The following is a 12,156-nucleotide window of genomic DNA, read 5'->3' on the forward strand; positions in this document are numbered from 1 at the left end:
CTTCTCCAGACGCTCTTAAAATATACTGCCCACCAGTATGGATGACATGTGATTCCTACATCTTGTAATCTTCATTGGCTTATGTGACATTCCCTGTAGACTGATTTACATATTTGCCTGATCGTTTGTCTCTGTATAATGTGTGTGTGATGTAAAGTACTGTGACACCCTACAATAATATGAGTAGAGATATACAACAAATGAAATGCATAAGACAGAGTGGCTATGGAGAGATGAGGGGCACTGGAAGAGGGTTTTAGTGAGGAAGTCTGAGGAGGAGGTCAATAGGGTGCTACGGAGAGATGAGGGGCGCTGGTGGACAGTGGCAGTGAGGGAATCTGAGGAAGAGATCAATAGCGGGGGCTACGGAGAAATGAGGGGCGCTGGAGGAGGGTGGCAGTGAAGGGATCCAAGGAGGAGGTCATGAGGGAGAGCCCGAGAAGTGTCACTTGCCTGATACTCTAACATCAGAAACATTCTCTTTCCATCAAGGGGACATTACATGAAAAAGAAAACTTCTTGAGAGTGAGAACATTTAGAAAGAGATTTGAAAGGAAAATAATGAGCTTTACTGGCCCTTCCTTGTAAGACTTAGGAGAGATAAAGGAGGGCCCTGAAGCAGGCCTGGCTAGACATATAAGTGACAAATCTGGCCCGCCGTGGCCCACCCGAATGCACACTTGGCCCACCCTAATAAAAAGTCCCTGTGCTGGGCCTGGATAAAATTAAGATGTGTGCTTATGTGTTCCTTTGAATTTAATGTGATGTTCTCTGGTGATGTATTAGTCTATACTGCTGTTCCTCATGTACAAAACGTGGCCATGGACCCATACCTGCTGACTGCAGACCTCACTTACTCTTAATGGTTTCTCTTTCCAAGGAGCAAGTGTGAAAGAAAAAAATACATGTCCCTAAAGTAAAAACTGTCAATCAAGAGCTGTATTGATCTATTGATTTTCGGACATTATAAACATCTTGTTTTACAGAATCCACAGTCCTAATTAAGGCATCTGTAACACGTTCAATAGTATAGTATAGTAGTTTAGCAGACAGGTATCCCTTATTGGCAAAGACTCTGGGGAGCAGGAGTGTCTGTGCTTGCAGAAACCTTCCTTTAAAATGGACCTTTGTGACCAGACAATGAAAAAAACAAGTTTGCCTATGTACAGAAAAATTATTTAAGACCACTACCTCCAATGATAAATTGCCTTGTTGCTGATAATGCAAATACATTGGTGGAACCCTGCTGAGGACCACAATCTGATTCTATATTTTGTGTCTATGACGCTCAGACTCTTGCATTGTTGTCTGTTGTCTATGTCTATGTGCGTATCTAGGAGACTGAAGTGTCTGCCAGCAGGGACCGTGCTCAGAAGTGGAGGAAGCGCCGAGGGCTGAGAGCTGCGCAGCGGTGAGGCAGGCTGAAGAGTGACAGACTTCAACTGCTGTGCTCAGATCCCCTCATCTTGCTGCTGCCTCCTTATTCCTGCCCTCACCTTGATCGCCCGGGAGGGGCCGAGGCGACAGCATGAAGGGGGGCGTTGATTTCGAGGAGTGCTTGAAGGACTGTCCCCGTTTCAGAGCCGCTTTGAAGGAGGTTGAAGGTGATGTGACGGGACTGGAAGTGAAACTTGATAAGCTTGTTAAGCTATGTAGTGGCATGATTGATGCAGGCAAGGCCTTTTGTGCTGCCAACAAGCAATTTATGAATGGCATGCGGGACCTGGCACAGTATTCGAGCAAGGATGTGGTGATTGAGTCTAGCTTGACCAAGTTTTGAGACTGCCTCCAAGAAATGATCAATTATCACACAATCCTGTTTGACGAAGCTCAGAGATCCATTCAAACACAGCTCCAGACATTTATTCAGGACGATCTTCCAAAATTCAAAGATGCAAAGAAGCACTTTGATAAGGTCAGTAAAGAAAAAGAAAACACTCTAGTTAAACATGCCCAAGTTCAAAGAACAAAACTGCACGAGGTGGAGGAGGCAACAAACATCTTAATCGCAAAAAGAAAGTGCTTCCAGCACATAGCTTTGGACAACGTCCTTCAAATCAATGTTCTTCAGTCAAGGCGGAGGTCTGAAATTTTAAAATCAATGTTGTCCTTCATGAAGGCACATCTCGGCTTCTTCCACGAGGGCTACGATCTCTTCAGTGAACTTGAACCGCACATGGAAGAGCTTGGTTCACAGCTGGATCGGCTTGATGTGCATGCAGCAAAGCAGAAGAGGGACATGGAACAAAAACACTCCACTATTCAGCAGGAGGATTTCACCAACGATGATCTCGGACTTCAATACAATGTTGATACTGCTAATGGCATTGTGGTGGAAGGATATCTCTTTAAAAGGGCCTCTAATGCCTTTAAAGCTTGGAACAGGCGCTGGTTCTCAATACAAAACAACCAACTGGTATATCAGAAAAAAATGAAGGATAACCCCAAAGTGGTTTTTGAAGATTTACGGCTCTGCACAGTTAAACACTTTGAAGACATAGAAAGACGTTTCTGCTTTGAAGTAGTCACACCAACAAAGAGCCGCATGCTACAGGCTGACTCAGAAAAGCTGCGACAGGCATGGATTAAAGCTGTCCAAACCGGCATTGCTGCAGCATATAGAGAAAAGAGTGATGAGACGGAGAAGCTGGATAAGAAATCTCCACCTTCCACAGGAAGTCTGGACTCTGGCAGCAATGTGCAAGAAAAATCAGTTAAAGGTGAAAGTGCCTTACAGCGGATCCAGTGTATCGCTGGAAACTCGGTCTGCTGCGATTGTGGTCTGGCGGATCCGCAATGGGCCAGCATCAACCTTGGAATCATCCTGTGCATTGAGTGTTCTGAGATACACAGGAGCCTTGGTGTGCACATTTCAAAAGTAAGGTCATTAACGTTAGATACATGGGAGCCTGAAGTACTAAAGCTGATGTATGAACTGGGAAATCAAGTTATTAATCGAATATATGAAGCTAAATTGAAAACCCTTGGAGTAAAGAAGCCAGACAATGAAAGTCCAAGAGTGGAAAAGGAGGCATATATCAGAGCAAAGTACATGGAAAAGAGGTTTGTGAACCAGGACTGCGTTGCTTCACACCCTCCTGATGGACAGGAAAGGCCTTATTCCCAGTGCAAGAACGAAGACCTCAGCAGTTCTGAGAAGTCCCTGGCATCACAGGATCACTTCTCAACATCTGCCTGAAGTTCAGTGAAAAGCAATGCCAGTGTATTGAACTTCCGTTCAGAAGGCATTCGAGAACTTCTTGCCTCTTTTGTATCCTCAAAAAGTTTGCATCAACCAGTCCTAGAAGTCGAGAAGCGAGATTCTGCAGTATTTCAGGATTCAAAAAAGTTTCATCCGGGGCTGTACCTTTATCGAGCTGCGCATGAGAGAAGCCTTCCTGATATGGCAGAAGCATTGGCACATGGCGCAGATGTTAACTGGGTGAATGCAGAGGACAACAATGCAACACCCCTCATTCAGGCTGTGCATGGGGGCTCTTTGGTCACTTGTGAGTTCCTGCTGCAGAATGGTGCCAATGTTAATCACATGGACCTGCATGGCAGAGGACCCCTGCATCATGCAACTGTTTTAGGGCACACCGGGCAAGTCTGCTTATTTCTGAAGCGTGGGGCAAATCAGCACACCAAAGATGAAGAAGGAAAATGCCCTTTGACTATTGCACTTGAAGCTGCAAATGCTGATATTGTAACCCTGTTGCGAGTGGCAAGAATGAATGAGGAGATGCGGGAATCTGAAGGACTGTATGGACAGCCAGGTGACGAGACCTACCAGGACGTAATCCGTGATTTTTCACACATGGCATCCAATAATCCTGAGAAATTAAACCGTTTCCAGATGTCCGATACACCAAAGTTTTCAAAGATGTAGAGGAGAAAAGTGCACCCTTGTCCTCACCCACACCTGGTGCTTCCTGAGTAAAGTGCCTGGTCCCTGGCTTATTGCCTGACTTGGGAACATTAGTTTAAGAACCGAACAGTCTGGAACCTCCAACAGCATTTGATTGACACCATGAATATAGGGTCCTTTATATACAGAAAGACACCACAGGGCACCAGAAATATGAATACCTCAGCAGCCAGTCTAGCAAAGTGCTCCTTGGTTTAAATATATCAAGTTACCACATGTTCCTACTGTCCATGTATTTCACCTTGTGGTACCTCAGCGGAAGGATACACAGATTTGAAGTCTTCTCATTGTAAATCCTAAGTGAAGCAGATGCCATGCTATGTAGTATATGTCAATTCTGGCGTCTGTTTTCCATGTAAAACACACACCAGTGCATGTTCTAAAATTGTTTATACTGTTATTCTAGACGGCAGCTTTTGAATATCTAATTGTAGTTTTCATGTCCTAGTCAACAATGACTAGCTTGCCATTTCATTTTCTTAGCTTCAATAATAGAGGTATCAGTTTTAAAAGATACATTTGGCACATAGTTAAATGGGCACCATGTAGCATTCTCGTTTATGAATTTATTTACCCATTTTTTAAATTCTTTAATATTGTGAACGGTATGCAAAGTACAAGGTTTTCAGAATCCTTGCTAGCACCTTACTTGGATATAATGAATGTAATTCTTGGAACCAAATCAAGAAATTGCCAGGTGCATGTATATCCAAATAGTGCAAATTCAATTGAGTCACTTATCAGGTGCACATACATTCTAGTTCATCTGTACAGTGCTCACACAGTGGGATTATTGTAACGTACTCGATTTTTCCAAAAACATTGCACTCCATGCACCTTCTCTTGAAGCATCTCTAGTAGCAACAGCCTTTCTTCGTACCAATGTAATTTTGTTCGCCCATTAATGCAAGTCAAGTATTACACAAAAAAATGTAAATAAATTAGAACAGATTTTTACCATTTTTAAAAAGGTATAGCAATGTTCTTCCAACTCGAAGGGAAATGTTATGCAAACAAATGTATGTAAATAGTTTACTTCTTGAAGAGACCGAAATAAATAAAAACTTTTTGTTTTGAAAAATGAATTTCCAAAAATAATATTAATTTATTAAGTTCAAACTGGTAATTATGAGCCTTTAAGTGGTATACGATTTGCAAAGAGTGGCGAGTTTCATGTTGATTTCTTCACTTTTAAAGCACTTAGGCATAGTTAATTCACTGCATGAATTTGGGGGTGGTCAATATGCCCCTCATTTACAAGAAAATGATGCAGCGTCGCGCCGCAAGCCATTTTGCTGCGCAGAGCTGCATAATTTTCAAAGCATATGGATGCATTGTGTTGACAACAATGCAATGCATGCGTGTGCTTTCCCCTACGCTGGCACACAATTGGCTGCCATGTGCCAGCGCAGGCACCCTTGTGTCATTTTTCAGGGATGCCTGCATTGTGGGGATGATTGTTTTTGTGCAGGAAGCCCAAAAACAATCAGTGATGACATGTCCTCCTTCTATGCATGCTGTAGAATACAGCATGCATAGAAAGAGAAAAGAACGAGGAGAAATAAAAGTATTTCTCCTCTTGCACCACTCCTACCCCTTCCCTAGTGAGGCCAAGGATTCTGACGCATTCCCAGCTTTTTAAAACATTGTAAATCTAGGAATATGTCAAGTTGCATGGATGTTGCGTTGGAACATCCACAACAACACCCATGGAATGCCCCTTTCATCAGGAGTAATGTGGGAAAGGAACTCATATTTACAAGGTCATGAAAAATCACAGTGGGTAACTTTACGTGGCTTGTATATATGGGCAGGCACACTGTGCCGCCGGTGTGTTAAAAAAAAGTGACGCACCAGTGGCGCAATGGCCTTGTAAAGGAGGCCCTATGTTTGCAGTGTCTTGTGGATTCTACATTAAAATCTTAATCATGTGTCTTCCCTTTTAGGAAAGAAAGCTTTGCAAGTAAAGAATATTCGTCACAGTTTTATTTAACCCCTCCCATGCTTGTGACGGAACCGCTCCGTCACAAGCCACGGGTGAGCTGTGCTTGTGACGGAACGGTACCGTCACGGCCCGCTCGCCGCGCCTGCGCGGCGCTGATTTTGCGCCTGGGCTGACGCTTTAATGGGCGGACGGAACCGTTCCGTCACAAGAACAGCTCACCCGCGAGCCGTGACGGAGCGGTTTCGTCACAGTATGGAGCCGCCGCGTGGCTGCCCCACCCCCTTAGCGCTGCGGCGGAATAGCCGCCACAGCGAAGGGGTTAAAAAAAATTGTATCTGAAGAACCTATGATCAAGCCAAATGTGGTATTCAGAATGCATCCACTCACACAAAAAACCCTACTGCCGCAAACACCTTTGTGCACATGTACATGTAGGATTACGCGCCGTGTACACGGTGGCCAAGCTAAGTGGGCATCACAGAGCTGAATGCAGGAAGGATACAAGGATTTTTTAGCACTCACTCCAGGAAACATAGGGCCTCATTTATAAGCCCATTGTGGTGCCAGTGCACCGCTATTTTAGAAGCACGAGTGGTGCAGAGTGCCTGCCCATATTTACAAGGCTGTATAAAGTCACCCTGCATGACTTTTCATGACCTTGTAAATATGGGACCATTTTACTCATTACTCTGAGTGAAAAGGGCGTTTCATGGGTGCTGCTGCGGGTGTTCCCAAGCAACATCATGGAACCTGACACATTCACAGATTGACAAAATGTTGTAAACCTGGGAATGCGTCAGAATCCTATGACTCCCCAGGGGTGGAGCATAAGTGGCACAAAGAGGAGAAATACTTTTGTTTCTCCTCGTTTGTTGCTCTTTCTATGTGTGATGCATTCCGCAGCAAACATAGAGGACCAACTCGCCTTTAATGATTTTTTATATGCAGGGAGGTGTCCCTTCTTGCACATAAACAATCATCCCTACAACGCAGGCACCCTTCCACCATGGTGTCAGGGTGTCTAAGTTGGTGTATGGCTGCTGTTTGTGCACTAGCGCCAGAGAGAGGGACAGGAATGTGCAGCATCTTGTAGATACAATGCATTTCTGCCCTTTTATTTTGACTCATAGCAGCACTGCAGGAATACTTGCTATGCTGCTGTGCATCAACATTTTGTAAATGAGGCCCTAAGGAAAGTTTTTGAGCTAAGGCCCTCCACTTATGCCGTAAAATTGCATCCTTCCTTCTATCAGTAATTTGGCTCCGCCACCCAGAAGCTCCATTCTTATAGTGCCATTTTATGAAAGCACTGGCCCTGTCAACATAAAGAAAATGCAGGAACTGGTCAGAGGGAGAAAGTACAATCTTCCTGAGGCAGGGAACAATAAGAATGCTGAACTGTGAACATAAAAAATCATTATTCACATTACCAGTGGGTTGCTATAATACTCAGCAGTTCTTCCTAAATGTAGCAATATTAGAACTGATAAAAAGCACAAACATCATTCAGTGGTGCAAGGGGTAACCATGGTCCCTATTCTACTTCTCGCACCCTTATGGTTATCTCTTCTCTCAGAGTAGTGCCAGCCTAATAACGTGGAAAAATGCATTGACTGACTTGATGTTTCCTTGCCACAGTGTTTGATGAATGAATGAAAGTAGTATGGACGCAAGGTCTGCCACTGCTGGTAGGATTTGAACCACTTTCGAGTTCTGAGAGTTCCAACTGTCTTTCTTAGCGTGCCTGTCTCTTAGAGTTTTTTCACCTCTCCTTAAATATTAGAAGGTTAAAACCCCTGCACTGCAGCCTCTGTGGTTTAAATCAAGAAAGACTACGGGGTTAAAGGGGTTAAACCGCAAAGAAAGGTATGACAAAGACTGAGGGGCATATTATCAAGGGGGTTTATGCCCGCTTTTTTGGCTTTAAAAGCCAAGAAAGCGGAGATAAAATTATCTCCCTATTACCTAGCTGTCGCTAACACCAGTTAGCGACAGCTAGTAGGAGATAGCGACCATCTTGGGCCCTACTTTGCATGTCAGTGATATTTATCACTAATGACATGCAAAGTGGGCGTGCCAAGATGTTAGCGACTGGAAACAGTCGCTAACATCGCTATCTCCTATTACCAACCTTTGGAGATATTCGCGCTAAGCGCAAATATCTCCAAAAGCTAATACCTGCCCTGAGCAGTTCTTAGCCATGTTATCTAATGGGAGGTGGATAACATGGCTAAGAGCATTAGCTCGGTAATGCATGAATATCGCTGACTTTTCAGCGATATTCATGCATTGCGGCCGATTTTTATCGCATTTGCGATAAACCTTGGTAATACCAAGGTTTATCTGCGATAAAAATCGCCGCAGCTCTGCGGTAAATTTTTGTCTCTAACTAAGCAATAGCGATAATCGCTATTGCTTGGTAATATGCCCCCTGAGTGTCCTTGAAAGTGTGAATTGATGCACCAATGAGGGGGAGAAGGTATGTATGTCTTGTGATATTGGCGGGAATGCATGCATATGTGATAGTGAGGGGTATTTGTGTGTAAGGCACATATATTTGTGTGAGTGGCAGTGCTTGAAATAGGCTGAGCGTGTGTCACTGATTGGAGAGGAGTGTGAATGCACCTTTATGGAGGGGGTGTGTGCATATGTCAGTATTTATTTGTTCGCGTTTGTGTGTTGAGAACACACGATAGAGAGGGGTGTGCTCATTTGGCAGTACCCATGGAATTATCATGTGTTGAAAAGCAAGGGGACATTAAGAAGCTGAAGAACATGCACTTGACTGCAAGAGTAGCTGGTGAAGCAGTGTCTGTGAAAGAGTATATAAGGTGTGAGTGTATGTGTCAATGAGGGTGAGATGTAAGCATGTGACAGGGTGGAGTCAGATATGTGTGTAGGACATTAAGGTGCACGTGTGTAGTAACAAGCAGGGTGGTGGTGTGTTCACAGAGCAATGAGGGAAAAAGGGGTGTGTGGTTTGAGGGAGAGCTGTGTGACTAAGGACCAAGAGAACACAAAGGTGAATGAACTGGGAAGTTGAAATACAAAGGTACAGGGATGTAGGCCATGAGAGCACAATGATGGAAGGGCCCAACCCGCTGTTGATTTAACCATGCTGCACAGTAGTTCCTATACAATATCCCCAAGGTACCTCCTCAGTGCACATAACGAGAAATAATGCACAAGAACATTTTTTGCAAAAGATCTTTTACGTTGTAATACCACTTATAAACAGTTTCACATGTACAATATTTACAAGGTACCATAAAGTAATGGGCCCACAGCGCAAAACTTGGATGAAAAAACCATTTGCACTATTTTTTTACATTTTTGGCATTAACTTTAGAATGAGATTGAATGTGTCTAGTCAAAGCCCAAATCATTTTAGCAGTTTCTGTTTTTAAAGATGTTCCTTTTTCTGAAGCCAAAACAGATTATTTCTCCATTATAACCTATGGTCACTGAAGGGAGCTTAAATTGACTATCAGCGATTAAAATGTCAACTCAACAAAATGCTACTGGTACCTCTGGGATGCCAACCCAACAGATTTGTCTGTTTATCTGCTAGTTAAATTGGGCACCTTGTACCAGGCCACACGACCCTTATGATGTATAAGTCCAAAGATAACCTTTAGAAAGTTAACCTAGTTGTAGCTGTGGAGAGCAGCCTTCAGGCTTAATCTTGAAGGGATATAAAGCAGCTTGTTTTATCAGAATATCACCTCCTGAATGACTAAATGAAAGGAGAACCGCACAGTAGTTATATAAAACTATGTATTTATTAATATAACTATCTCTATTAATTTCTACACAAGATTAGAACATAAAGCACACAATACTGTATCGGTGGAGTGGGTAGACCTTGAGGGGTGGGGAAAAACATGGGGCAGCTAGCTAGCTGGCCGCGGTGCTCTGGACTGAGCTCCCGGTAGAATTGTTCCCCGCCGTGCAAATGAGCAAGTAGATAAAGAACCGACCCTCTAAATATAGCGGCCTTCTGGGGGCACTTGTTTTGTGTAGAACTTGCCTGAGATTTTCAATTTCTTCCGGTAGCAATTGGATTATCGTCAGGGAGATGAGGTATTCTACCCTCAGCGATGTACATTCTCGCGAAGTCCTCTTTCTCCTTCCATGGATTTTGAACGAGGGCGGAGGACGCCGACTGGAGCTTGAAGGTATTGGGGAATCCCAAACGGGGCTCTGCGGTCTCTGTGGGCTGTTTCCTGATGACTGTGTAGTCCAGAGCTCTTTGATCAGCTGTGAGAGTTTCTGCACTGTTGCAAAGTTTCCCAACCAGCGCTGGGAGCTGCTGCCCGCCACCCTGCCCCAGGAGTGTGGGGTCTATTCTGAGCCTGGATTTAGGGTTTGCTCAGCCGTGCTGGAGCTGAGGAGAGGCAGAAAGCTGAGAATCTTGGTCCCCCCTTTTCAGGGCTCAGTAAATGCGGAGAACTTTCAGTGCACAAAAAAAGTCCCCTGCTGTAAGGAAGAAGTACAAGGTCAGTTACAGCGTTCTGGGTTGACTGCTACAGTGGAGGGGTCCGCGATTTCTGAAATTGGTAAGGGGGACTTAGCATGCCTTACGTTTGTGGGGGGTGTGATTCAAACGGAAATTAATCACATTCCTTCTGATTGCACTCCTTCTACTGAGGTTATCTCACAGAGCTCCCTTACTATAAATACTCCCAATACCGTTAATTCCCCTAATACGTCCAGAGGGGGTGCCAAAGGCGGCCAAGGGCGAAAAAAGTAAGCAGGAATTAACAAAGCGGGTGTCTCTGGGGGGGCCGGGGGGGTCAGAGAAGGTGTCAAGCCTGTTCCTAATACACCAGTTAAGACAAAATCTTCATCTTACTTGAGCACAGAAGTCAAGTCTAAACATACTAGCTCGAGGGGCAAATCTAAGGCTAAAGATCGCAAAACTGTGCTCTCCATAGGGTCAAGGATTACCCCCTCACTTCGCTCCTGCTTCAAGGTCGTACCTCAGATACTGCATCTTTCAGACGAAACTGATATGGCGTCCGTTTCAGATGCTCATTCCTCCCTTCTTAGTCAACCTTTGGAGCCAGTAGCTACACCATCGCTGGAGGAGAGTGATGCAGCTGAGAAGAGGTCCCTTCTTTGTCAAAGTCCTGAACACTTAGTACCTACCGGGCCCCCTGGAGACTATCATGGCTTCCAGGGTATTGGGAGAGAACCACAGCCCTCGCAACCTTCATCTCAATCTTCATCCATGACAACGCAGAGCTTACCCCTGACCCTAACTACAGAGTTGACTGAAGAGGCCGATGAGATAAACTTTCTTGAATCAGGAGGGGCATCTGGAGGGGCAGACATAGAAATCTTTTTTGCTCCTGCTTTAGTCGATTCAGAATCACTACTGACTTCTCCTGCTTCCCCGATGACGGCCGCATCTTTTTAGGGAATGTTCACTGCCCTTACCTTGGAGATAAGGAAAGGTTTCGCTGAATCTTCTGCTAATCAAGTAGAGTTTAGAAACTACTGTGAAACATTGGATAATAAAATTGATGGGCTCACTATAGGAACTGGTGTGCTTGAAGAGACAGTAGGATCACATTCAATTTATTTGGATCAAGCAAAAGTTGACATACAGAAACTCACAAAAGAAGACTTGGCTCATAGCAAGAGGATGGAAACTCTTGAAAATAATGCAAGACGGGGGAACATCCGTATCCTTAATGTACCTGAAAGGATCGGAGGGGACAGATATCAAGCAGTACATCGTTGCTCTACTTAAAGAATCCCTATGTTTAGAACATTCTTTTGAGGAACTGTCGGCTGACATTGAAAGAATTCATAGGGATCCCTTTAGACAAAACCCCCAGAGATACAAACCTCGCAAACATTTAGTCAATTTTCATACTTATGTTTTGAAAGAGCTGATTCTTAATATGGCTTTGAAACAGAAGACTTTGGCTGGGAAGGGGTTCACTTTTCTTATAAGATCAGACCTTTCTAGAGTTACACTCGAAAAACAATGGGAATTTGGGAGGAGCCTTGATGCCTTTAGGAGGTTAGGTGCAACAGCTCAGCTCATGTTCCCGGCAGCTCTTAAAGTTATGCATAATAACAAGATGTTTAACATCAGGTCTGTACAAGCAGCCGATGAACTATTAATGGAGTCGGGCAAGGGGGTACTTAAGGTATACATTTATGTTTCTACAATCTACTTTACTTCCTTAAGGATACCTTCCCCCTATCATTCATCTTCTAAATTTTGATGCAGGTTCCTCACTTGCCTATTTGGCAAATATGCGGTGTT

The 12,156-nt window shown here is 44.1% G+C and overlaps 1 pseudogene; it reads left to right on the forward strand.

Annotated features, from left to right (window-relative positions):
• Window positions 1-1,528: 1,528 nt before the first annotated feature.
• Window positions 1,529-3,889, forward strand: LOC147727542 (arf-GAP with coiled-coil, ANK repeat and PH domain-containing protein 2 pseudogene; annotated as a pseudogene).
• Window positions 3,890-12,156: the final 8,267 nt, after the last annotated feature.

This window comes from Lissotriton vulgaris, chromosome 3_1 (genome assembly GCF_964263255.1).
Source record: "Lissotriton vulgaris chromosome 3_1, aLisVul1.2, whole genome shotgun sequence".
In the NCBI taxonomy this organism is placed as follows: domain Eukaryota; kingdom Metazoa; phylum Chordata; class Amphibia; order Caudata; family Salamandridae; genus Lissotriton; species Lissotriton vulgaris.